Consider the following 27,337-nt stretch of genomic DNA (forward strand, 5'->3'; position numbering starts at 1 on the left):
GTTAGGGCAGGAAGTGAAGAAGAATCCAATTGAAACCTTCGGGGGAATCTAGGGAGACAGAACATAATTAACTCAAATTAGATTTTGGCCAGGATACCAGGGCTCTGCTGTTGTGAAATGCACATCTGGGATCTTGGACATTCATGAGGCAGCTCATCAGCTGGTGTAAACGAGCCTGGCTCTATTATCCTCCGTGGGTGAAAATTGGTCTCCTTGGAAGGAGTACAATGGAGGGAGTCTGGCTTGCTCCACACTCCAAAAGTTGGCCCAGGAGGTCAGGAAAGCAGCTTCCCACTGCTTATCTGTCTGGTTCCTCTCCGGCGCCGGTCCTTTTAAAATAGCAATACAAATCTGTATTTAGAGGCAAATCATGGAGCTGGGGGGGAAGAGGATCCCTGTAAACAACAGGGAATGGAAACAAATCCCTAGCAGCCCAGGTTTCCTCAGGGTCTTTCCTGAACAGGGACATTTCTTCCTCCAAGTCTGTGCTGTGCCTGCTGCCCTGTTGATGTAAAATGGGCCAGAGGTAGTGAGGGAGGAGGCGGCCACAGGGGACATCTTGCTGGGGGTTGTTTGGTTTTGATGGTCTTGGTGTCCTGTTGTGCTGTGATCCATTACACCAGGGAGAACTTCTTTCCTGTGGGAATGCCTTGAATGCTGAGAAGTCCACGTGTGAGCACCACCCCCAGAAATAAAAGCCTTGTGGACTCATGGGTCTGCTGCCTGTCCACACCTTGCTGTTGCTCTGTCCTGGGGAGTTGTCCTTTCCCTGCCCAAATGGTCCAGCATGGGCCAGGGTCTTGCTGAGATGAAGGACTTGAACAGCACCCAAAAATCAGCAAACCATAGAAACCAGGAATGGGAGGGAAGCCCAGAGGTCATGCAGTCCACCTCCTTGGCCCAAGGCAGGATGGGCTCTACCTACGTCATTCCAGACAGATAATGTCTAAATTGTTCCTGAAAACCTCCAGTGATGGCTATTTTATCCCCTTCCTGGCAATCCATTCCAGTACTTCTCTTTCCTTATCTGTGTCTTCCCTCATCTCACATCAATGCCTCTTGCTGAAATTTAAATCCAGGGCTCCTTGTCCTACCACCAAGGGCACAGTGATTAGATTATCCTCTTCCTCACAGGAGCAGATTCTCATCTCTCCCCCATTGCCTTTCCTAGAAGAACCCTCCATGTTTCCTTCACTTTTCCCATGGTGCCCACATCTGCTGGCTTAATGTTCTTCCTCTCCACCAGATTCTGCATTTTCTTGGATTGGTCCTCATCCTCCAGGAAATCTCCCAGAACATTTTAAAGCTCTACCAGGGTGGACTTCGGGGTTCAGGTTGCTTCATCTGCAGGCTGCACTCCCACATGCATCTCCCTGTGGCATATTGACACATCATAGCCATGTGTGTGGGCAGATACCACTGTCTCCTGTTCAGGTCACAGAATACCAGGATGGTAAGGGTTGGAAGGGACTTCTAGAGATCACCTAGTCCAAGCCCCCTGCTAAAGCAGGGTTGCCCAGGGTCATAATGTCCAGCTGGATTTGGATTCTCTGCAGAGAAGGAGACTCTGCAGCCTCTCCGGGCAGCCTGCTCCAGGGCTCCAGCACCCTCAAGGAAAGAAGTTTTTTCTCATCTTCAGACAGAACCTCTTGGGTTTTACTTTGTGCCCACTGCCCCTCACCTTATCACTGAGCACCACTGAGACAAGATTGGCCCCATCCTCTTTCCCCCTACCCTTTATCTATTGACCACCATTGCTCAGATCCCCTCTGGGGCTGCTCTTCTCCAGGCTCAACAGCCCCAGGGCTCTCAGCCTTCCTCCTCAGAGGGATACTCCAGTCCCTTCATCATCTTAGCCTTCATTGGACTCTCTCCAGTAGTTCCTTGCCTGTCTCGAACTGGGGAGCCCAGCCCTCTGGCTGTTCAGCATCTGCCTCCTCATTTCTTCACATCCTCCTCTCTCACCATCCATCCTTCCTGCCCAAGGGTAGCGTCCTAGGATGCATCTTACTCCCTGTTTCCTTCAGACCCGCTGTTCCAGTTTGTCATTGAGCTGCTTTTTGGGATGAGCCACAAGGGTAATTTTCTGAGGCTGAAGGAGCCCCATAAGGCTGAGATAAACATCAGTGTAACTCATCCAGGGCGTGGGTGGGAGGAGGTCCAGGGTTCCTGCCTTAATCTCTTCAAGTTGGCCCTTGTGAGTCAGATATTACCTCTGCTTTGAGGTCAAATTAGGCCTGGATTTAAATCTTGGCTGGACTGGGGACTTGCAGGGGTACCAAAAGCCAGGTGAGCAGCAGCTTTAGGTGCTGGACATCTGCCAGAAATATCAAATGGATTTGTGGATCAGGTCCTTCATTGCTTTCTCCCATATATCTTGGTCAAGAGGAGGTAAATAGCGACCACCATGGACTGGACTGCAAACCTCATTGCAGAAATATCACCATCCCAGTCCTGCTGTTGCTCACAGAAAGGATTGGAGGTGGCAGTTTTGTCCCCTGGACCAAAGTCCCTCTTTACCTCATGCAGATTTGTCATGGGATGTGTGGCCAAAAAAAACCCCATAAAGGAGTCTCTTCATCTCAGCTGCTCAGTTTAATTGCATTGGTTTCAGGCTATGTCCTGCAGGACAGCATCACAGCCTTTCTCTGCCCATACCCACTGGATAAAAGCTAGGCTGGATGGCTGATTCCAAAGAGTTGTGGTGAATGGAGTTAAATCCAGCTGTTGGCTGGTAACAACTGGTATTCCCCAGGGCTAAATATTAGGGCCTGCTGTCTGCAGTATTTTCATCACTGACCTGGCCAGGGGATCAAGGAGACCCTCAGGAAGCTTGCAGGTGGCACAGTCCCATGCTTAGGGACATGCTTTAGCATGCATTGGACTGGGTAGTGTTAGGTTAATGGTCAGACTTGATGACCTTAAAGGTCTTTTCCAGTCTAAATGGTTCTCTGATTCTCAGTGGGTGTGTCAGTCTGCTGGAGGGTAGGGAGGCTCTGCAGAGAGGGATCTGGACTGGCTGGATCGATGGGCTGAGGCCAATGGGACAAGGTTCAACCAGGTCAAGTTCTGCGCCCTGCAATTGGGTCACAACCACCCCACAAATGCTCCAGGCTTAGGGAAGAGTGGTTGGAAAGCAGCCCAGTGGAAAATGACCTGGGGGTGTTGGTTGACAGCAGCTGAATATGAGCCAGCAGTGTGCCCAGGTGGCCAAGGTGACCAACAACATCCTGGCTTGGATCAGAAAGAGTGTGGCCAGCAGGAGCAGGGCAGTGATTGCCCCTCTGTGGGCACTGGTGAGGCTGCACCTCAAATATTGGTTTTGGTTTTGGGTCCTTCACACCAAGACAGACATTGAGGTGCTAGAATGTGTCTAAAGACCAATGAAGTTGGTGAAAGGTCTAGAGCAGAAGTCTTGTGAGGAGCAGATAGGGGAACTGGGAGTATTTGTCCTGGAGGCTGAGGGGAGACCTTCTTACTCTCTGCAACTCCATGAAAGGAGGTTGGAGCCAGGTGGGGGGGATCAGTCTCCTCCCAAAGAACAAGGGGCAGAACAAGCAGCCTGAAGAAGGAAAAGTTTAGGTTGGACATGAGGAATTATTTCTTCCCCCAAAGCATTGTCAAGCCCTGGAAGAGGCTGCCCAGGGCAGTGGTGGATTCTCCATCCCTGGAGGAATGTAAAAGCCACGGAGACGTGGTGCTGGGGGATGTTGTTTAACGGTGAGCTGGCAGTGCTGGGTTAAAGGTTGACCTTGATCTCAGATGTCTGTGCCAACCCAAATGATTCTGTGATTTTGGCCCTGGATTTCTTCTCCTGGAGCAGTGACAGTGGCACTCCTAGGGTGATTCTGAAGCAAGCACTGTCCCTGGATGAGATGGAGGACCCAAGCATTTGGCCACTTCTGTAATCACTCCAAGCCCCCAGTGGTGACGTTGCAAGAGCCAGTGCATTATCCCTGGCTTGATTCCACCTTTGCTAATCCTATTGAAGCCCAGAAAATAGGAAAGAAGAGGGAAAAAAAACTCAACCCAACAACAAACCAACAACAAAAACCCCAACTCAAAACACCAAACCACACCTGCCCCCAATTCAGTTGGATGTCTGAGGGTCTTCCAAAGACGCTGCATGGGGATGATTTATTCCTTACTGTTGCTTCAGGAGTAGATAAGGTTAATTATCCCAAATATTGGGCAAATATCACAGCCTTAGCCCATGTTTTGTGGGCTCTCTGCTGCTCTGTGTGTGTGTGATAGGAGGATTGATAGGCTGGTGCTATGCTGAGGGACTGGTTCTGCACGTGCGTGCGCTCTCGCGTCCGTACACAATGGTTTGTAATGTGCTTCGTGATCAAAGGCACTACATAAATGTCAGTTATTAACAATCATAATTATTGGATGTTGAAGATCAGTGCTGGGTATTTTGCCATGAAAAATAAAAAAAAAGAAGAAGAAGAAAATTTGATAAAAAAATAAAAGAGAGAGAGAGAGAAAAGGAGAGGCTTGAAGCACTTTCAACTTCTGCCCAGGAATATTATGTTCATTTATAAAACAATATTAATGAGTTGCCTAAAGGAGCCTGTAATTTGGGTTGTTGCTGTGGATATTATCTTGCCATTAAACAGTTCAAAAACTCAAAGGGGAGCATTTTCAGGAGCAGGAGGGTAATAACAGTTTATAATACCTGACATTCACGTTGCACTTTTCGTTCCAATAGATCATAAATCATTTTGCTAGGCCATAAATAGAGGAGGGGGGGGGTGGGAGGGGGTGGGGTAGGGTGGGGTGGTGGGGGTGGAGGTTGCTGCTCACCTCCCGATGAAACACGGTCATCTCTGGGGTGGAATGCAGCAGCTCCTCTGTGCCAGTGGTGTTAAGCAACAGCTTGTTTAGGAGGTGAAGTCATCCCATCACAGGCGTTAGGGCTGGGAAAAAACTCATTAAGTAATTTACTCCATCCCTCTACCCCTACGTGCTTGTTCCTCTGTCCTGTACTTTGTCCAGACTAGTTTGAAACATCCCAGGGGAGGTAAGGAACATCTCCAAACGAAACTGCAAAAGCAAGCAGGAGTAGACAGAGGAGCTGAAGCCCAGCCAGGGCAGCACAGTAATGTTCCTCTTGCAAAAAAAACCCCACACCACAGCATCTCCAGTGCCTGTTGTGTGGGGTTTTGAAAGGGCAGCGCAGGGCTGGGCCACCAGTGTGAGCAGACTTTGGAAGGAGCGGTTCTGTCTGCGTGTGCTGTGTCCAGCTGTGAAGTCCTCAGTACAGGAGAGACGTCAACCTGTTGGAGCAGGGCCAGAGGAGACCACAAAAATGTTCTGAGGGCTGGAGCACCTCTGCTGTGAGGACAGGCTGAGAGGGTTGGGGTTGTTCAGGCTAGAGAAGAGAAGGCTCCAGGGACACCTTCTTGTGGTACTTTAAGGGGCCTGTAATAAAGATAGTGACAAACTTCAGCAGAGTCTGTAGTGACAGGACAAAGGGTGATGGCTGTAAACTGAAAGAGTGAGATTCATACTGGATAGAAGGAAGAGTTATTATTTCTTTTTATGGTGAGGGTGATGAAACACTGTCCCAGGTTGCCCAGAAAGGTGCTAGATGCCTTATCCCAGGCAACATTCCAGGTTAGGTTGGATAGGGCTCTGGGCAATCTGCTCTAGTTGCAGATGTCCCTGGTGACTACAAGAGCTTTGGGCTAGATGACCTTTAAAGATCCCTTCCAACCCAAACCATTCAATGATTCCATGACTCTGTATGCTGCCAGCATAAGCCTTAGCTCCTGCCTGTTTCTTTTGCTGCAAGTCTCCTCTTGGTAGTGGAGCAGCCTTTTGCTGCCCTCACATTCTCCTTAAGCCTTCTCTAATAGAATTAAACAGTCACAGAATGGTAGAGGCTGGAAGGGGACCTCTGGGCATTATCTAGTCCAAACCTTCTGCTAAGGCAGGGTCACCTGCAGCAGGTTGCCTGGGATCACGATGTCCAGATACCAGCCAGACACTGCCTCCACCCCATCATTTACAGTTGGAGATGCAGTGCTGGCAAAGCAGTGTGTGACTCCAAATCCTGCTGGCTGCAGAGGTTTGGGGATGTGTGTGCAGCTCAGCAGTTACATCCCAGCAGCGCAGGAAAGGAGTATGGAATTAGCACTGTCCGGGAGAGGTCACTCCAGGTCACGGGCGAAGGGCTAGCATTTGGGATCTGCGGTGAGAGCAGAAAGGCTCACCACACAGGAAGCTGTGGATGCACTGGTGCTTGAATCATTTAAACCAGGGCTGGAAAAGTAGATTCAAGAATAGAAAACCGTCCGGCGTTGCTCTGTGTGGCTGAGCCATCCTGAGCCGCTTCCAGCAGCGTGCACCCGTTAAACCCGGGCTGCAGCCTGCAAGGACACTGCCTCTGGAAAGCACTGCCTGGGGCTGGGGGATGGGAAAGGGTTTTGTTACCAAGCCTCTGCTTTTGTGTGTGTTCCTCACCCTTTCAGGCCTCTGGGATAGCACGCAGGGCCGAATGCACTGTGTTAGCTACTGCAAGACGCTGCTGCTCGCTCCCTGTCCTTAACTCCAAGTTCACCCAAGCAAAAACCCACCCAAGCCTTTTGCTGCCCTCATGTTCCCCTTAAGCCTTCTCTGATTGAATCACAAAGCCACAGGATGGTAGAAGCTGGAAGGGGACCTCTGGACATTCTCTAGTCCAAACCTCCTGCTAAGGCAGGGTCGCCCATAGCAGGTTGCCTAGGATCACGATGTCCAGGCAGGTTTGGAATCTCTCCAAAGGAGGAGGTTTCACAACCTCTCAGGGCAGCCTGCTCCAGGGCTCCAGCACCCTCACAGCAAATCAGTTTTTCTTTCTATTCAGAGAGAACCTCCTCTGTTCTAGCTTGTTCCTGTTGTCCTTTGTCTTTCATCACCGTGCACCACTGAAAAGAGCCTGGCCCCCATCCTCTAGACCTTTGCCCTTTAGCTATTGATCAGCATTGAGAAGCTCCTCTTCCAGCCTGCTCTTCTCCAAGCTGAAGACCCCCAGGTATGTCAGACCTTTGTTTTTTTTACTGACAGAGATGCTCCACTCTGCTCAGCATCTTTACACTCTTCCCTGGACTCTCTGGACAGTTCCCTGCCGCTCTAAACCCTTCCCTGGCTTCAGCAGCCATTTACTCATGTCTTACTCATGGAAGCCTCAATTGATTATTATTTTTGTTTAACCCAGGTAAGGCTGGACAGAGGCTGAATAAGCTCCCGAGGCTCTGTCTTTCTGAACTGAGCCCCAGGGTGACCCTTGGCCAATATGGGAATAAACCCCAGTGTCCAAGAGGGGCAGGAAGGAGTCATCTGGCAAGTACCAGTTGTTTGGCAACGTTGCCTTGCCTGGCTGCTAGACACACCTTCTTGTTCCAGGATCGACCTTCCTGCCTGAGGATATTTAACACACAATGGCTGGCACAGCTGAACTTTAATTTTCCAGACAATTATGGTGAAGCGGCATCCACCACATTCCTTTCATGCTCCTTTGATGTTGGGTGATTTCACAGCACATAATGATAGGACACAGACCAGGCTAACATCCTCACCCTTTGGAACCAGCACCCACTACCACAGCCTCATTTACTTCTCCCTATATAATATATATATATATATTTATATATGTGTCTTTCTCCCCCCCAGCAGATGGAGTTGTTTTGAGCTGGGCTTTTAATTAAAGCACCCTTGTTAACTATATTAGGGGACACTCCTTAAGCAATTATAAGTTGGAGAGCAAGGACTCTTCCCTCCTCTGACTGCTGCTCCCATAAAACCAAGTCCTGGGAGATGTTAAGCAGGATGGTTTGGGATTTTCTGCTGCCTCTCTTGAAGTCGTGTGCCACCACTGACAACATATTTTCTGTTGAAAGCAATTTCATAGTGACAGATCAAAGCTAGTCCTGTGTCTTCTTTTCCTGCAAGCAGCCAGACAGAAGGCATCCATTGACTTTCAGTCTGTCCATGGCTCCAAGGTGGTGAGGTAAAGCTCTGGAGCTCAGGATGATGTGTGGTGCTCCTCGTGTGTCTTTTGGAAGCAAAGAGAGCTTCCTGGTGGTGAGGACCAACAAATCACTCCACTTCTGGGAAACAGCCTGCTGCAGACAGAGGCAACCAGCTGGAGCCAAGGCAAGTTGCATTATGAGGTGTCTGGGAGCTTATAAAACTGCCTTAGATTGGCTATCTAAACAACACAGTGATTGCCATCTTCTACCTTTGCCTTACTCCTCTGAGGCAGGGAAGTGCAAGTCCCACTTCAGAGGAACTTGAGTCATAGAGAAGCAAAGTGACTTACCCCAGGTCATGGGCTCAGAATGGCTCCCAGACTGACAAAGACAGGATGGTGACATCCTGAGCCCCAGTGGTGCTGCAGCCTTTCCTTGTTCACTCCCTTCTGTTTGACCCTCCTCTGACCCACAGGCTCATGTAGTCACCTCTGCTGAACACCTCTATTTGCCTTGCTTGTGCATGCACATAGCCACCCCCTGCAGCCAGTTTTGCACCCAACTCCCACCCAGAGCCTTCTGATGGCCCAAAAGCGAACTGAAAGGCGCCTGCTTTGAGGAGCACAGGCCACAGGTGAACTGCCTGATGCTCTCTGTAGGATGCATCCTTCAAAGAACATGGCAATGGCCTTGCTACATCCCAGAGCTTACACAGTTGCTGGAGCTATCATTCAGGCAGGAGAAACTTGGGCTTATCTCTCACTTAGGTTTAAAGCCACTGCCTCATCTCCTAGAAGCACACTGTTATCAGCCATACTGATTTAGATCATCCTCCTCCTGCCTCTGCAACTGATACATGCCACAGAACAGTAGAAGAAAAATCCAGGAGGTGAAAGAGAAGAAATTTACAGCAGGACTGTGTGACCTTCCTGCAAGATGAAGCAAGCATGAACCCAGGTCTCCTGCTTTCTGGGTAAGTGAAACAGCCCCTAGCACTCAGCTGGAAGGTATGATGCTTCCTCCTCTCTTCCAGAAAGTGCTTCTGGGTGTTGGAACTCAGGGAAAAGCCCAGGGTTTGGGTTGAAAGGTGCCTTTAGTCTCATGTATGATGTCCTGAGGAGGTAGATCACAGAACAGCATGGTGGGTGTTGGAAGGGACCTCTGAAAATCACCCAGTTCAACCCCTCTGCGAAAGCAGTGTCAGCCACAGCAGCTGGCCCAGAATCACAATGTCCAGGTGGGTTTGGGATCTCTCCAGACAAAGAGAGATTCCCCTTCTTATCGGTAGAGGAAGGAGTGGGGATTGGATGTGGCACTTGGTGCCATGGTTTAGTCATGAGGTCTGTGGTGACAGGTTGGACTTGGTGATCTTTGAGGTCTCTCCCAACCTTGGTGATTCTGTGAAAGCCTTTGGTGTGATGTGGTGACTCTAAACCAATATTAGGTTGAATAAAGGAATTAATGAAATAAATAGGCAAATATTGTGTACAGCATGTAGTTATAGATATGCCCAGGGGAAAAGATAACCTGGAGACAGAAGAAGATACTATTTAGTTTAGAGAAGAGAAATGGTACTGCTTTTAAGGATGTAAAGGCTGGCTGCAAGGAGCAAGGATCTAAGTTGGTTTCTGTATCTGTAGTGGGTGGAAGAAGAAGACAGAGTGAGGAAGATTTAGATTAGGAAAAGAGAAAAAGGGAAGAACTGCAGTGGTGAGGACAGTGAAAGGCAAGGATCAGCTGCCTGAGCAGGGGGTGTTAGGTCTGGTCTTTGAGGGGTTAGAGTACAGGTTTAATGAACATCTGGTAGCATAGGTTTTGTTCTTCCTGCTTTGGGGCATTTGTTCTTCCTGCTTTGGGGCAGGTAGAGAGCCTGGTAGATAACCTCAACAGACTGGGTGATAGCTGACTAGGTGCTCTAAGGAGAACATGTTCCTGGGAGGCATGGGAGGCTGGTTCTTGGTTTCTCAGATCACTGAGGTCACTTACAGGACTTGGAGTATTCAGCTGAGATGCTCCAAAGCCTCTGTGTGCTTGTCTCCTCTCCTTGTACCTGCTGGTAAGCAGATGGAGACTAAGAATTTTAATCTTTGGTAACCCTAGGAGATGCTTGGATCTTCTTGAAGAGGAGGCTTCTAAATAAGGGAAGATCTTACTCCCTTGGGGAGCTGCACTATTACTTGCTGGTTTTACTGGTGAAATGGGGCACTCTGTAGAGATGTCTAGACAAGAGAATTAAAGCTCTCAAGACCCTCATGAATTGATGAGGGTTGCAGCACAGCACACAGGTCTTTAGCAGAGACCACCTGTCAAAGCACGACAGAGAATCATAGAATCAAGGAATGGTTTGGGTTGGAAGGGACCTCCAAAGGTCATCTAGTCCAACCCCCCTGCAGCCAGCAGGGACATCCTCCACTAGATCCACAGGTTGCTCAGAGCTTGTCCAGCCTGAACTTGAAGATCTCCAAGGATGGGGCCTCACCCTCAACCCTGGAGCTGTTCAAAAAGGGATTGGATGTGGCACTTGAAGCCATGGTTTAGTAGCCATGTGAGGTCTTGGGTGACAGGTTGGACTTGATGATCTTTGAGGTCTTTTCCAACCTTATTGATTCTATGATTCTAACTACCTCCCTGGTCAACCTGTTCCAACCTGGTCAACCTGTTGCCTCATGGTAAAAAACTTGTTCCTAATATCCAATCTAAGTCTATTCTCCCAGGTCAGCTGTTCTGTGGGGCTTCTGAAATCCAACCTGACAGCTGAAGTTACATTCCAGTTAAACCTTACATTTTCACCTAGAAGTGAGCAGGTAGCCAGGAAAGCAGAGCTGGGACCAACCTGCCCTTCTTGGGCGATGCTGGTGCTGTGTGGTGGTCAGTGGGTGCTCGCTTTTGTGTCTAACCTCAGAGCCTCACTTCTTATCTCTGATCTTGACTCCCCAGCACAACTCCTGCCTGAGCACAGAGCCTGGAGTGTGGTGACTGAGCAGGGGGCATCTGAGGACTTGCAGCTGCAGAGGTAGGAAGGCAGGGACTTGGCTGGAGAGGTGTCTCCATCTCTTCTCCTGCTGGGGAGACGAGCACGGCGCAGGGTGCATCACCAAGGCTAATGTGAAACAAAAACCAATTGCCAGGTGGTTGGAAAATTCCCTCTTTGGGCTTCCAAAGAAAATCACAGGTTGGGTGGACATGTTATTTTATTAAACCCTGACATGCACTCTTCTCCCCACCCCCATTACCCCAGGCACCTGCCTTCCTATCAGAGGTGTGTCTTCTCCCGGAGGAATAGCAAGCTGGGGAAGAAAGGCTTTCTGCAGCACAGGCACACCACAGCTGCTCTCTGACTCAAACCTGTGAAGTGCTCCAAGTGTCAACTGAGGTGCCCAAACCAAGGCAGTGTGCTCAGGCCAGGACTGCCTGTGGTCAAAGATCCCCTAGCATTTTTGGTTTTCTCCTTGTCTTGCATGTTAAGTGAATGGCCTGGAGAAGTTCCAGGCTGGGTAATTACCTTCTGCCTACTTGAAATTCCCTCCTGCCGTTTCTCCAAGGGGAATTACTCCTGATTTCTGTTGCTGGCAAGGGGCAGCAACCACGGGCTGCTTCAGAAAGGACAGAGAAAGGGGAGATTGCAACAGGGTGAGCACAGGGCTTGCCAGTGGTCACCTAGCCCTGTATGCTTCCCACCTGGTGTGGTGTTTCACAATCCAGCTGTGAAGCTCCTTCACAAAGATTATCACAGGATGTTAGAGGTTGAAAGGGACCTCCAGAGATCATTGAGTCCAACCCCCTGCCAGAGAAAGACCATAGAATCCAGCACAGGTCACACAGGAACACATCCAGATGGGTCTGGAAAGTCTCCAGAGAAGGAGACTCCACAACCTCTCTGGGATCAGGATTTCATGGCTCAGCTCCAGTGAACTCAGGAGACAATGTTCCCTCTTGGTGGGTGCAGCTGGCTGTCAATGCTGGTGTTCAGCTAGACTCAGCTATGTACAAAGGCACAGGTGGTTTGGTGAAGCTGTCAGAGATGCAGGTGATCTGTAGAACCAAGGGGTCTCTTTGTGCTCATGCAAGTCTTGTGTCCAGTTGGATTTCTTCTCCCTGGGTTCCTTACCTAACATTTCTCCATTTGTGTAATGTCTGGTGAGCCTATGTCTGTGTATAACCTCATTTCCTCCTGAACTGGGGAGCAGGCTGTCTAGTCATGAATGTGGCTTATTAATGATGAAGATTCATCTCTTCAGCCTCCACTGGAACCTTTTTCCTGTCATCCGTCTTGTCCCCTCGTTGCAAGTTTGGAGCTACTGGATGGGCTCCAGCAGTTCTGATTAAGAGTTCACCCAAGAGCTTCTGAGAGATGGAAACAGTTAAGGACATCCCCAGTCTGCAAACCTCACTGCAAATGCCAACCTGAAAGCACCAAAGCCCTGCCTCAGCATCTCTCTACCCTTCCATCTTTGTACCTTTCACCAACATTAAGACCAAGACTCATCTTGTCTGCTGTGAGATATCTGTTGGTGTTGAGGAGAGCCCTCAGTGTAGATGTCTGCATGTAAGTGCTTCTTTGTGCACCATGGACCCAAATCCCCATTGCAGTTGGTGGTATCTGGTCACTATGGTCAGTGGAGAGTGTGAGTCAGTTCACCATGCAGATGTGGGCAGTGCAGCTTGACCTGCTGCCCTCCAGCTGGCACTGCAGGAGAACAATTCGTCTTTTGTTTGCCAGTCCCCCCCGGATGGCTCAGAAACCCCAGAGTGTCTGGAAAGTCACTAAGAGCACATGTGGGCACACTGAACTGAGCAGTCAGTGACACCACGAGTCCATAGCTGTTGCTCATGACTTCACTGGGGCTGAATTTAGGCTGAGAAAGCTCCAAGTTACGAGAGCCAGGGCACGGCTGGGTTGGTTTTCACCCTGGCATTCTCACAGCCCATGATGGATCTGCCCTCTGGTAGTTCATCTGATCTCTTTCTGAACCCATTTGTTCTTTTAGGACAATGAGTTAGAGTCATGCACTGCAATAAAAGTAATTCCTTTTGTTTCAGAGCTGCTGACAGAAAGGCTGGGGAATGTGCTGGGTGAACAGCTGAACTCAATGATCTCAAAGGTCCCTTCCAACCAAAGTGATTCTCTGATGACTATTCATTCATCTTCATTTACCTTCTCCAAGACAATTGTAAGTTTGGTCAGCCTTCTGTTCCATTCCCCTTCTTCCCACTGGGGATTTGCTTTCTTACTTCTCACTCCAAAGCTATCCAGTCCCCAGGTCACCCCCTCACCACAGACGTGGTGATGTTTCCCCTTTCTGCTCTGTGCTTTCTGAACCAGAAGACTAGAAGTGCACACTGTAACCAAGCCAGAGGTTCCCTAGGGAATTGCACATTATCTTTTGGGGCTTTTGTGTGTGTGTGTGTTCTAATATACTAGATTAAGTTCCTCATACTCCTTCCCAAGAGTGTTGCTGTAGCCTTCACCATGAAGGCAGGTGAAGCCAGGTCTGCAGAGAGAGGCGCTGCATGGTTTATTAGGTCAGCTCCTGTAGATGTGCGTGCACACAGACACATCCTCACACCCTCCTTATAAACCTTGCCTTGCTAAAACTTCCCAACACTTGATTTGCTTCTTCTGACCACCACTCCCTCAAGGCCTGTCTGCACCCATACCTGGCAGCCCTCATAGGGCAGGGCGGACAGTACCTGCCCCCACAGGCTCAGCCTGTCTGGATGCCTGAGCAGCCCTTCCCTATCCCCCAAGATTTCAGAGCTCCTGCTATCATTTCTCTGCTCTCTTATCCAAGATGTGATGCCCTTGCCCTTAGAAGAAGCCTTCAGACCCTGCTCAGAGCCAGGAGACACTCAAAGAAAAGAGGATGGAGCAGTCCATACTTTCTTGGTGAATATTCAGGTCGTTTGGCTTTGCAGTGTATAACCAACCTTTGGGGCCCGGTTCTGAGTCTCTTGAGAAGTCACACATGGTTTCATTGCCCTTCTTTGGGTTACAAGGCTTCATAACTCATCCCAGAAACCAGACTTTGACCTTCTGAGCCCTAGCAGTTGCACACTTGTATCCTCCCTCCCCCGTGGTGACAGGCCATGTCATTCAGTTGTGTTTAAGGGGGTGTCTTGTTCAACTCTTTCTGGGGCAACACAGCAGAAAAGTCAGAATTTCTTCAACACCTTCTTGCCCTTATATAGGGATCCCTTCAGGGATCAATTCAAAATATCTCCCCCTTTTTGTCCAGCCTTACTCCTTTGCATTTGAGCCATTGTTAGTGCTTCAGACAAAACTTCCCTTGGCTTCTGTGTTCACGGTTTTAGTATGGAGGAACATGCCTTGAAGGAACCTGCTCAAACATCTGCTTCTGCAGAGGTTGCAGTTGCATCAAGGAAGGCTGAAGCTGTTTAGGAAGCTCATTGCTTCCAGCTGCTGAGCCACTGATGGAGACAGTCCCTCCTAAGAATATTTTAAAGGTAAGCTGAGGCAGGATGGTCATTTTTGATGGGCCATAACAACCCTAATTTGGGCAAGATGGAGCTTTCTCAGCCCCTTTACAAAAACCTGAGGCTCAGCATTTCATGCAGACACATCTCTGGTCATCACAGTGGCACTGTGCACCTCAGTACCTGAGTTGTTGATCTGGGAGCTAAACAGAAAAAGAGGCAAGGTTTTAACAAAACACAAGAAAAAAGTTTGTTTCTCAGTCATATAAATGATTAGAATTCTCTTCCTGGATGAATGGATTGCATCTTCTGACCAACACAAGTCACAGAATCCCACAATAGTAGGGGTTGGAAGGGAACTCTGGAGACCATCTGGACCAACTCCCCTGTTAAACCAGGGGCACCCACAGCAGCTTGCCCAGGGTCACAATGGCCAGGTGGGGTTGGAATCTCTCCAGAGGAGACCACAACCTCTGTGGGCAGCCTGCTCCAGGGCTCCAGGACCCTCACAGCAAAGAATTTTTTCCTCATGTTCAGATGGAACCTCCTGGCTTCCAGTTTGTGCCCATTGCCCCTTGCCCAGTCTCTGGGCACCACTGAGAAGAGTCTGGCCCCATCCTCTTGCCCCCTGCCCTTTAGCTCTTGCTGGGCATTGATCAGATCCCCTCTGGGGCTGCTCTTCTCCAGGCTCAACAGCCCCAGGCCCCTCAGCAGCTTTGTAGCTTCCACTGGACTCTCTCCAGCAGTTCTCTGCCTCTCCTGAACTGTACTCAGTACTCCAGATGTGGCCACACTAGGGCAGAGCAGAAGAGGAGAGGAACCTCCCTCGACCTGCTGGTCACATCCATCCAGTAGCTTTTATCCACAAACTTATTCCCAGAATGAAATTCCAGGAGGAGAACAAAATGTCAGGTGGGCAAGTGACACCACTTGATTTGGTCTTTGTTTTATCCCTCTGACTGTCCAAGAAAAAAAATGCAGTTATTTACCAACAGCAGCTCAAAGAACCAACTGGAATTTCATAGAGACACAAATATTTACTTCACTGTGGGACAAGCAAATCACTCCTGAGAGAAACATCAGGGCCCCGCAGCACAAAAATGGTCTTTCAGGATTTCTGTGGCCTCTCTGCCTTGCAGCTCTCTGTTTCTGGGTTTGGAGTCTCAGCCCCACTTTCCATTTTGCATTCCATGGCTGGTTGCTTGCAGGGAGGCGTGGGAAATAGGTGTGATGTTGCTGCTCTGCTGCTGGCTGTTCCTCTCCCCTCCCTTGGAGCACTCCGCAAGGGACAGATGCTGCCCTTGACCCTGTTACGATTTGTCCTGCCCTTTCTTATCCACAGATTGCCAAACTCTCTGGGGCTTCTGGAATGGCTTTGCCTGCCACACCCTGTGCCTCCACACCCCTTTCAACACAATCCCACACCTCCTCCACCTCCCTAGGCTCCTGCCCCGGTTGGTGCCTTGAACTTGCTTTGATTTCCACCCCTTTCTCCATGTTACTCGCTATCTGCACGTCCTGTCACCACTTTGGGACACTTCTTACTTCACCTTCTCCGCCTTGTCATGTGTCTTGGTTACTATCAGCTCTGAAATCCCTTCCTGCTTCTGCAGACACCCCTTTAAAACAGAAGGCTTGTCTCTTTAGCTGGTGTGGCCCGTTTGGTAGTCTTCAGCTGTTGGTTACTAGCACAAAGCCGACTGGGAATCCCTCTGTGATCGAGGAATAGAGACTCAAGACACAGTTTCTGCCCCAAAGATTTTCCTGCTTAATCAAAACAAAGTTTTTCCTGAATCACACATCAAATCAAAATAACCCAGATCCCAGCCTAGTCAAGACCCTTCAGTTCCCATCTGGTGGTACCTGCCATAGCATCCTAGGAGAGCACTCCAATGAAGCTGTGGTGGCTCAGCTCCCCTTTCTGGAGCCCAGAAGTCCAGCTGAGGTCATGCTATGCCATCCTTCTTCCACCACTTCCACACAGATACCTGAAACTGATCTATTAGGTGGGCTGTGTCAGTTAATTAGGATCTCTGAAAGGTTTTGAATCCCCTGTGGTGATCACAGAGGCCAAAGCACCTCTCCATTGTTAACTGTCTTGCTGCAGGGAGCTGGAATTGTCTTGCCCCTCCATTATGCAGCCAGGAAACGTGAACTGGCAGGAATCTCGCTCCTGAAAGTTGAACAAATCACACAGACAGGCTTAAATTCAGGGATTTTCCACTTAGTCATCCTGAACCCAGCCTAAAGGTCCTTACTCAGCTCGTACCTACTCTTCACCTGCAAATAACATCCTTAATGTCAACAGGGGGTTCCCTAGCACGGAGAGGATAAAAACAGAGGAAAGGTCAAAGGTTTCCTTCCAAAATACCAAATGGGCTGAGGCAATGGTTCATCCTGCTTGGCTGTGGGCACATGGCAGAGGTGGGGAAGGTGTGCAGATACTTCCAGAGCACGGAGCTTTGCTTCTGTGTGGCCTGGTGTTGATCTGTCCTCCGAGACTACGGACATGATGTGCTGTGAGGAGGGATCCATACATGATTAGCTGGCAAGTAGGTGCTGATAACTGAGGTTAGAAAATGTCCTGAGCTTCCCTTTTGAGGGGGCACTGATTAATGTCTATTATTTTTCCACCAAGCTATTGTTTTTTTGCAACACTTGCAGACAGCTTGCGTGTTTGAGATGGTTTAACAGTAGACTTGGCAGTGCTGGGTTAACCTTTGGGCTCAGTGGTCTTAGAAGTCTTTTCCAAGCTACATGATTGTATGATAGAGGTGAGTGATTTGTAGATGATAATCTAAGACTTCAGAGATGCATGAACTCCTCCCAAGGAACAACTGACAGGACAAAAGGAAATGGCCTCAAGTTGTGCAAGGGGAGGTTTAGGTTGGACATGAGGAACAATTTTTCCCCCCCCAAGGAGTTATCAAGCCCTGGACCAAGCTGCCCTGGGCAGTGATGGAGTCCCCATCCCTGGAGGGGTTTAAAAGTCATATAGATGTGATGATGAGTGACATAGTTTAGTGGTGACCTGGCAGTGCTGAGTTAACAGTTGGACTTGGTGATCTTAAAGGTCTTTTCTAGCCAAAGTCATTCTCTGATTTCATGACTTCAGCAGAGGAAACATTGATCCAAGGGAAAGATTTGGCCCTCATCCATTGCTGTCCTGTCTCAGGAATGCATTTCTGTGGAAGGCAGTCAAGCTGATGATCACCCAAGAATTAAACCAGAGGTGATTCTGGATCTAAATAGAGTTAAATGAGTGCAGTGATACTGCACAACAGATGGGAATGGGAAATGGGGCAGCCAGACTGCACGTGGCATAGAGAAATTCAAGCACCATAGAATCATAGAAGCACAGAATGGTTTGGGTTGGAAGGGGTCTTTATAGATCATCTAGCACAAGCCCTATGAGGAGAGGCTGAGGGAGCTGGGGTTGCTTAGCCTGGAAGGGAGGAGGCTCAGGGGAGACCTTCTTGTTCTCTACAACTACCTGAAGGGAGGTTGTAGCCAGGTGGGAGTTGGTCTCTTCTCCCAGGCAACCAGCACCAGAACAAGAGGACACAGTCTCAAGCTGTGCCAGGGGAGGTTTAGGCTGGAGGTAAGGAGAAAGTTCTTCCCAGAGAGAGTTGTTAGCCATTGGAATGTGCTGCCCAGGGAGGTGGTGGAGTCACCATCCCTGGAGGTGTTCAAGAGGGGACTGGATGTGGCACTTGGAGCCAGGGTTTAGTTGTCAGGAGGTGTTGGGTGACAGGTTGGGCTTGATGATCTCTGAGGTCTTTTCCAACCTTGTTGTTTCTATGATTCTATGATCTAATTCAATCCCACTGCAGTGAGCAGAGATGTCTTCCACTAGAAGAGGTTGCTCAGAACCCTGTCCAACCTGACCTGGAATACTCCCAGAGATGGGGCATCCACCATCTCTCTGGGCAGCCTGGGCCAGGGTTCCACTGCAAAAGGTATCTTCCTTATATCTATTCCCATCCATGTTATAACCTGAGTGTAGATGCAACAAAGCTCCCACCAACAAGAGCTGCTCTTTGACAGCCACCACCTCAAACCAAGCAAGCCTTTTGTGTGAACACAAACATGTCAGACCTAACTGGGAGCAATTAAAATCAAGCCCAGCTCCAGATGCAGAGCTGAAGTGGGGCTGGGCTAGGCTTAGGCAAAACAACAACAGAAGAAAACCCCAGCAGGAGAAGGGAGAATAGAGATGGTGTGGAGAAGGGCACTGAAGGGGAGGGGTGGGGGCAGCCTTTGCCTTCCTTGGGGCCTGGAGCATCACACAAATTCTTGCAGAGACAGTAACAGGATCCACATGGAGCACAGGCCTTGGCAGATGAGTGTAATTTAATTGAGTGAGCCCCATACCTGAGGGGAGAGGAAACTTGTTTATTTGGAAACAAAACTTGTTTTTCTCATTTTTTGGGGGGGGGTTTATTTTGTTTTAGCCTCGAGGCCCTTGGAAGTCTGTGCCAAGCCAGTATGAGTGAGTCCTGTCTTTTTTAACTCTGCTTCTGCTGATTAAAACAGAAATAAAACCAACCAAAAAAAAAAAAGAAGAGGCAGGATAAATAAATCATTTTCCAGGTATTAAGTCCAGGAGAGACTGGTAGAGAATTGCCAAATGTTAAAGAAGTATTGCAGCTTCCTTGCTGCTCCACAGAACCCTGCATGGTGGGGGGTTTGGAAGTCACCCCTGGGCATCATGCAGTCCAACCCCACTGCTGAAGTAGGGTCACCCACAGCAGGCTGCTCAGGATCACAATGGCCAGGTGGGTTTGGAATCTCTGCAGAGGAGGAGGCTCCACAACCTCTCTGGGCAGCCTGCTCCAGGCTTCCAGCACCCTTACAGCAAGTAATTTTTTCCTCATGCTCAGATGGAGCCTCCTGGGTTATGGTTTGTGCCTGTTGTCCCTCATCCTGTCACTGTGTACTGCTGAAAAGAATCTGGCCCCATCCTCTTGATCCCTGCCCTTAAAAAGATGATAGCCTCTCAATCTGCTCTTCTGCAGACTAAACAGCCCCAGGTCTCAGTCTCCTCTCATAACAGAGGAGGGCCCTTCTTCCCTGGAGAGCACATTTGGCTTTGTTTTCTTCTCTAGTATCTCAGATAAGATGGAGGCATTTTGCTTACAGTCACTGGGAAGTTAGTGGGGGGAAAAACAAACAAACAAACAAACAACCCCCTGAAATATTCCTAGAAATCATTTAGTTCCAGGAACTGTATCTTTAAAGCAAAGCAGGAAAAACAATTGCCATGGGAAGCCCAAGTAAATCTCTCTAGGATTAGTGGGAGTACCAATAGCAACCTGACTTCTCCACCATCACACACTTGCAGTTTTCCTCTTCTCCCAGTATCCAGGATCCTAGCAGACAGAGGCCCACAGCAGCTGCAGCAATTTCCACTTGCCTGTGGATGCAGTAAAGGACACATTCTCCACAGCCAAAGGTGGGGAAATGCAGTAGGCAATGCCTTTGAGCTATTCTCCATATCAAAACAGGGAGATAAACCAAATTGCCAACGATTAGAAAGGCTGCCAAGCGGTTGCACAAAACAGCACCGAGGCACCCAAGCTGGCAGTGTGTCTCCAGTGTGTGAAACGTGCTCTCAGCAGGGAGGACACCACAAAATGTGGCAGAGTGAGCTTGCAGTAGGTGACAGCTCAAAAGGGAAGAGGAGATACCAGGATATTTTTGGAACAGGACTTAAATATCAGCGACACAAGTCCCAGCTAGGTGGAAACTGCAGGAGCCAACAGGTTGCTCCAAATGAGCCTAAACTGCATCCAGAGCAGAGTGTGGGGATCAAAAGGGTCTAGGGGTCTGCATGACATCTAACTCAGCCCTTAACTCACTGTTGTGTATTACAGGAGCGTGAAAACCTGACTGGATTCACCTGGGCTGTCCTCCCACCTTGTCAGTCAAGAACAGATTCACTTGACCACAGAGATGTCCAGTTTGAGCAGAGCAGGCTGCAGACTTCAGTGGAGAGGAATCTGCTGGAGTCCAGCAAAAGTAAGTGCAGGATCCTGCACCTGGGGAAGAATAACACCCCCACACCAGGGCATGGTAGGGGTTGACCCTGTGGAAAGCAGCTCCGTGGAGAAGGACATGAGAGTCCTACTGGACAGTAAGTTCACCATGAGCCAGCAAAGTGCCCTGTTGGGCAAGAAGACCAATGGTATATTGAGGTGCATTAAGGAGAGGGTGACCAGGAGGTTGAGGGAGGCTCTCCTCCCTGACTACTCTGCCTTAGGGAGAGAACACCTGGAGTCCTGGGTCCAGTTCAGGGCTCCCCAGTTCAAGGGAGACAGGCAGCTACTGAAGAAAGTCTAATGAAGGCTACAAAGATGCTGATCAACAGCTAAAGGGTGAGGGGCAAGAGGATGTGGCCAGACTCTTTTCAGTGGTGCCCCATGACAGGACAAGGAGCAATGGGCACAAACTGGAACCCAGAAAGTTCCACCTAAAACATAAGGAAAAGCTTCTTTGGTGTGAGGGTGCTGGAGCCCTGGGGCAGGCTGCCCAGAGAGGCTGTGGAGTCTCCTTCTCTGGAGAGATTCCAAACCCACCTGGACTTTGTGACCCTGGGCAACCTGTTGTGGGTGACCCTGCTTTAGCAGGAGGGTTGGACTAGATGGTGTCCAGAGATCCTTTCCAACCCTCACCATGCTGGGATTCTGTGAGACATTAGGCATTGCAGGGCATCTTGCCTCCAGGAAAAGTCAGTCTCCTATCAGTAGTGTTGTATCCACCAGCCCCATGGAGATAAGCTGTGATGCAGAAAATGGTACCAGATGTCTGTGTCTGCACAACAGAAACTCACCCTAGGAGTGGAATTAATATGGAAACTCAAATATTTCAGCTGAGCAGCTTGTGCATGGGCACCTTTACATCAACCAAATGTGTGAGGTTTCTCCTTTGAGTAAGTGTGGATGCAGGGCACTGCTGGTGATCTGCACATGGGTGTGTGGTTCTTGCTGAGATCCTCTAAGAGATCTGCATGGGGATGTCACAGCACCTGCCAGAGCCTTGGGCTCTTTTGGACCAGCCACTGGAGGCCAGGTGGAACATCCTGCTGTAGCTAAAACAACACAACGATGTTGTGCGGGCAACCAGGTCAGTCTTCTCAATGAAGAGCTATTTGCCACCCCTCTTGCCTTGCTGTAGACACCCTGGTGCCTTGCTCATTAGGCCATGTTGATTAGGCCCCATTTAAGTGTGCTGGGAGCTCATGCAGTTAGCAGGCAGGTAGATGCCCACGTGCAGGCACCCAGCTCTGCGTGATCATCTGTGGTCTGAATCCTACCCTAAGCCACTGACTGTGAGCCTCCAATGGGACCTGCTGTGCTCTCTGGAAATGCCACTGAGAGAACTCTTTCCTTTAGTGTCTTGTGAAACCACCACCTGGGAGGGACCCACAAGGCTCAATAAACTCAGGGTACTGCTGCTCTTGCTTCTGCTTTGTCTGTGAGGCTTGGTGACCTTCCAGGCTTGGAAATGACACTGCTCTGACGTGGTTTGTTCTTAGGAAATCTATCTCTTATCACTTCCTTGTCTTCCAGGGTTGAACAACCTGTGTTCTCTCAGCTAGTCCAGCATCTCTGTTGATGGTGAAGGGGACAACTCTACCACTGCTCGAGTTTACTTTCCTGCCTCTCCTAACCACCTTTTTAAGGGCAGAGGCTTTGACAACCTTTCTACTCTTGATTTGCCATGTGCTTGTGCACACTTATCTCCAGCTGCTTCTTGGTGGGCTCCTGTGGTGACAGGACAAGTGGTAATGGCTTCAAACCAGAGAAGGGCAGATTTAGATTGGATATCAGGAAGAAGTTCTTCACTGTGAAGGTGGTGGAACACTGGAACAGGTTGCCCAGGGAGGTGGTTGAGGCTCCTTCCCTGGGGATATTCAAGGTGAGGCTTGATGAGGTCCTGGGCAACCTGATCTCCCTGCTTACTGTGGGGAGGTTGGACTGGATGACCTTTGGAGGTCCCTTCCAGCCTGGACTATTCTATGATCCAGGTGTCCAGAAGGCAGGAGTTAAGGGCAAAATGACAGAGCTGTACTTCATCTCCTTGTCCTCCCAGGCTGAGACTGAAGATGAAAGGCCTGTGAAGGATGGCTTTGCATCATTTATCAGCCAGGTGGTCATTGAGCATCTCATGAGCTTGGGTGCTTCTGGCAAGCGTAGGAGAAACTAATTGATTGACACTTGGATTCCACAGTGATGGGCACATTAGGGAGCTGTAGGCTGGAAGATTAAAGAGGCATTTGAAGAGCCCTGCCCAGCAAATAGAGGTGCACTCACACTTTGTATTAAGAGCATTAGTTGTCCCACATAGTTACTTATAGGTCAGGGACAGCCCTGCCTTGGCTCTCCAGTGCTCTAGGACCTGCCTACCTCAGAACATCCAACTTACCCAAATACTCTGTAGCTTGTTCTTTCCTCACTTTGGGGTTTGGCCTCTAGCACAGCCTCTTTTGCAATTATTTGGACTCAGTTAACCTTCCCCCCCAAAACACAAGCCCCCTTCTTTATTCACTCATGTAGAAGCAAAAAAAAAAAGCCTTAATGCTTCATTGCACAATGTGTCATTAGATAAAGGAGTCCTGTGTGGAGAGGTGCAGTGTGGTCATGATTTTTTGGGCAGGGTCTGCCATTCAAGGGAGAAGAAGACAATGAAAGCAGAAAGGATGTGTGCTGGAGGCAGCTGACTTGCTGCACAGCCCAAGACCTGGCTGTGAGGGATGGTTAGAAAGCATCTGCCAAAAGAACTTTCAGTGGAGAACAGCCCTTTTTTTTTTGGACACAGCTCAGTCCCACCATCTCCAGAGCCCTTTTCATGGAAACACAGACATGTGAGTGAAAGTCCTGCTCTAAGAACCTCAGGGAAAGAGGATTCTACGGTCCTGCTGTGGCAGAGGGGTTGGACTCCAAGATCCCCAGAGGTCCCTTCCAACCCCTAACATCCTGTGATCCTGTGAGAGTTTGCAGAAAAGAAGGAAATAAACCCAAGCCCACCAAATTCGGCATTGTTTTTCAGGTTTCTGGAGGTGAAATTGGTTCATTTTAGCACTCTTCTGTGGTGGCTCAGGGGTGAAGGATTCCTCAGGCAATGTGACTCTCAGGATGTCTTCCCCATGAGGGTGGTGAGAGCCTGGCACAGGTTGCCCAGGGAGGTGGTGGAAGCCTCATCCCTGGAGGTGTTTGCCGCCAGGCTGGAGGTGGCTGTGAGCAACCTGCTGGAGTATGAGGTGTCCCTGCCCATGGCAGGGGTTTTGGAACTGGCTGAGCCTTGAGGTCCCTTCCACCCCTAACACTTCTGTGTCAGAGTCGTGGAAGTAGTTCCCTTATTTTCTTTTCGTTTGCCTCTTCAAATCATTTCAGGCAAATACTATTTAGCCCTGACTGAAATCTCTTATCTCCCTTTCTAGATCAAAGTGTCTCCTGTTTGTGTTGTAATTAATAAGTAATGAAACACCATAATTACAATACAAACAGGAGATGCTTTGATCTGGAAGGGGAGATAAGGCTACTGCGCTCGCTGCTGAGCAGCAGCTGCTCCTAATGATTTTTGGAAGAGAAAATAAAAATAGAACATTTTCAACAATTTGGGGGCCATGCAGGGCCTGCCAGGAGTACCTGCCATGACAGAGGGAAGAGATAATATAAATATAATAAAATACTATTAAAACCCCATAAAATAACCAAAGAATTTTCTTGAACTTTGCGTTTTTGGACTGAAAAAAAAAAAATTCCCTCATCCCAGCGGTTTCAAGAGCAGTTGGTTTTGTTCTGATTCCAAATGCAAACAGTAGAAAGTTCCTGGGAAAATGGAAACATGTGAGCATCAGTCTCTTCTCACTCCTGCCTCAGCTCCCTTCCTTGTACTGGGTAAAGATGATGGATGAAGAATCTCTCCCCCGCTGCGTCTGGTGGAGTCGCCATCCCTGGAGGTGTTCAAAAAAGGATTGGAGCCGTGGTTTAGTTGTCAGGAGGTGTTAGGTATTAGGTAGTAGGTTGGACTTGATGACCTCTGAGGGCTTTTTTCCAACCTGGTTGATTCTATGATTCTCTGATCTTACCTTTGAAATAGCCAGGGCCACACCATCCGGCACCCTGGGCTTTGCTGGGCTTATCCCGCAGGGTGGCTGCACTTCAAAGCTGATGGTCTAGCTGCTGAGCTCAGTCTAGAGGAGGTGGTTCATGTTTGGATCATGTAGGAAATTGGAAGACCTCACTGGGAGGAGAGGCTGCCTCTTGCAAGGTCATCTCTCCCACAGTGCATTCTGGAGAAGACTTGCAGCCATGTCAGGAAGAGAGATGAGACCTCTGTGCAACTTCCATCTCCTTCTGGTGGCTGTAGCCAGCCTCTGCTGCATCCTCTTTCTCCTGAGTGCCTCATGGTTTGGTACTGATTAGCATCCACTGGTCTTGCAAGCTAAAGTTACCTGGAGGAAATGGCTCCTCCATCACTTTCAGGCTTCTTCCAGAAAGTCAGTACAAAATTTGTACAGAAATAAACATTTTCCAAGATAAAAGGAAGCAGGCCAAGCCAAGCCAGGCAAAGGCAGGTTAAGCCAAGCCTAATGGCAGGCAGAATAATGCAAATATATAACTCAGCAAGGGGAAAAAAACCAAGGTAAAGTTGGATGGGCATCACATTACGTGGTGATGAACTCAACTTTGACCACAGTTTAACTAATTAGAATCATAGCATTATAGAACTGCTTAGGTTGGAAAAGATCTTTAAGATCATCAAGACTGACTGTTAACCCAGCACTGCCAGGTCACCACTAAACCATGGCCCTCAGCATCACACTTACATGACTTTGACTCCACCACTGCCCTGGGCAGCCCAGGCCAGGCATTGACAATGCTTTTGGGGAAGAAACAATTCCACTCTTGGGGACAACATTTATCCTCATGCCCAACCTAACCCCCTCCTGGCACAATCTGAGGCCATTTCCTCTTGTTCAATCACTTGTTCCTGGGGAGAGGAGACCAACCCCCAGCTGGCTCCAACCTCCTTTCAGGGAGTTGTAGAGAGCCAGAATGTCTCCCTCAGCCTCCTTTTCTTCAGGCTGAACAACCCCAGTTCTCTCAGCTGCTTCTCACAAGATTTGTGCTCTAGACCCTCCACCATCTTCAATGCCCTTCTTTTGATCCTCTTCCAGAACCTGAATGTCCCTCTTGGAGTGCGGGGCCCAAAACTGAACCCAGGATTCAAGGTCCAGCCTCCCCGGTGCTGAGTAAAGGGGCACAATCACTGCCCTGGTCCTGCTGGTCACTCTACTGCTGATCCAAGCCAGGGTGCTTCTGATACAAGCCAAGATGTTAAACTATAGCTTACCTAACCTTTTCCTATGATTTCTTTCATAGCAGAGGTTGGATGTTAGGAAGAAGTTCTATACAGAGAGAGTGATTGCCCATTGGAATGGGCTGCCTGGGAAGGTGGTGGAGTCACCATCATTGGAGGTGTTCAGGAGGAGACTTGCTGGGGTGCTTGGTGCCATGGGTTAGTTGTTTAGGTGGTGTTGGATTGGTTGATGGGTTGGACACGATGATCTTAAAGGTCTCTTCCAACCTGGTTTATTCTATTCTATTCTATTCTATTCTATTCTATTCTATTCTATTCTATTCTATTCTATTCTATTCTATTCTATTCTATTCTAATTTCTAAAGAAGCAATGCTAGGATGAGCTAAGCTTAAAAATGAGGATGGAGAGGATGCTTCTTTCAGCAAGAGTCCTCTACTGTTCTTCAAACACTTCTAGGGTTGCCTCAGGAAGGCAGAATCCTCATGGCCACAAAGAGGTAATTCTCAGATGTGCATAAGATCAGGGACCACAATGATGAGACCAGAAAACAAGGAACAGGCTCACATCAGTTAACTTCTTAAAACTGATCTTCATCTATTAATATTTCTAATGCTATCTGCATGAAGGACCCTTTTTGGGGGGGAAAGGGGAAATCTGTCTCATTTCCTGCCCCTGTAATCATCTTGTGGCAAACAGGTTCAGCCTGGGTGCTGTGCTCACCTCTCTCAGGAACTTACACTTGGAGGCTTTTCGGGCAAAGGCTCCCTTGAACTTTGAGCTCTGGCCCACTTTGGCTCTGATATCAGTGATAAATCACAGCCATCTATTTTTGCATACAATATAAGTTTGATGCCCTCCTCTGAGGAAGTGGTTTAAGATGCTTTTCCATCTACTCTGGAAAGATTCCTTGTAACGAGCCATTTCCATGCACAAATGTCTTTATTCTCTTTCTTGGTTTTGGCCTGTTCCCAGCTTCTTTAAATACAACTTTGCCAAAAACCTGATGTCTCTTTGTGCAGCTCTATCATGCCTGGAGAGGAGAAGACTCCAGGGAGACCTTATTGTGTCTTTTTAGCACTTAAAAGGGGGCATTTGACTTCCAAGGAGGAACTTTTCCACCTTGGTCAGCTGAGCAGGCATTCAAAAGCCAGCTTAGAAATGGGAGATTATTTCCTCCTTGCTGAGGCTTATTTGCACTGTCAGAAGGCTGTGGAGCTGCAGCCCAAGAGAATCAGACATGCTGATTTCATGGTGACACTGGCCAAGAAGAGACCACAGGGGCTGTTATATTCATTTAAGAAGTTCTCATGTAGGTCCTGGGTTACTCATGACCCAAGGTCATGGCAAGGGCTCTCTTCTGTGGTGTTTCTGGCTGGTGTTGCCAAGCTCCTTCCTATTTCTCAGTGTGGTTGTGTGTCTGTGCACCACAACTGGAGACACTGGGTTTCTCCTTCATCATCCAACTCTGCCTGTGTGAGGCCGCATCTGAAGCACTCGGTCCAGTTCTGGGCTCCTCAGTTCAAGGGAGAAGAGGGAAATGCTGGGGAGAGTCCAACATAGGCTACAAAGATGCTGAGGGCACTGGAACATCTCTGTGAGGAGGAAAGGCTGAGAG

This window comes from Dryobates pubescens, chromosome 23 (genome assembly GCF_014839835.1).
Source record: "Dryobates pubescens isolate bDryPub1 chromosome 23, bDryPub1.pri, whole genome shotgun sequence".
Taxonomy (NCBI): Eukaryota; Metazoa; Chordata; class Aves; order Piciformes; family Picidae; genus Dryobates; species Dryobates pubescens.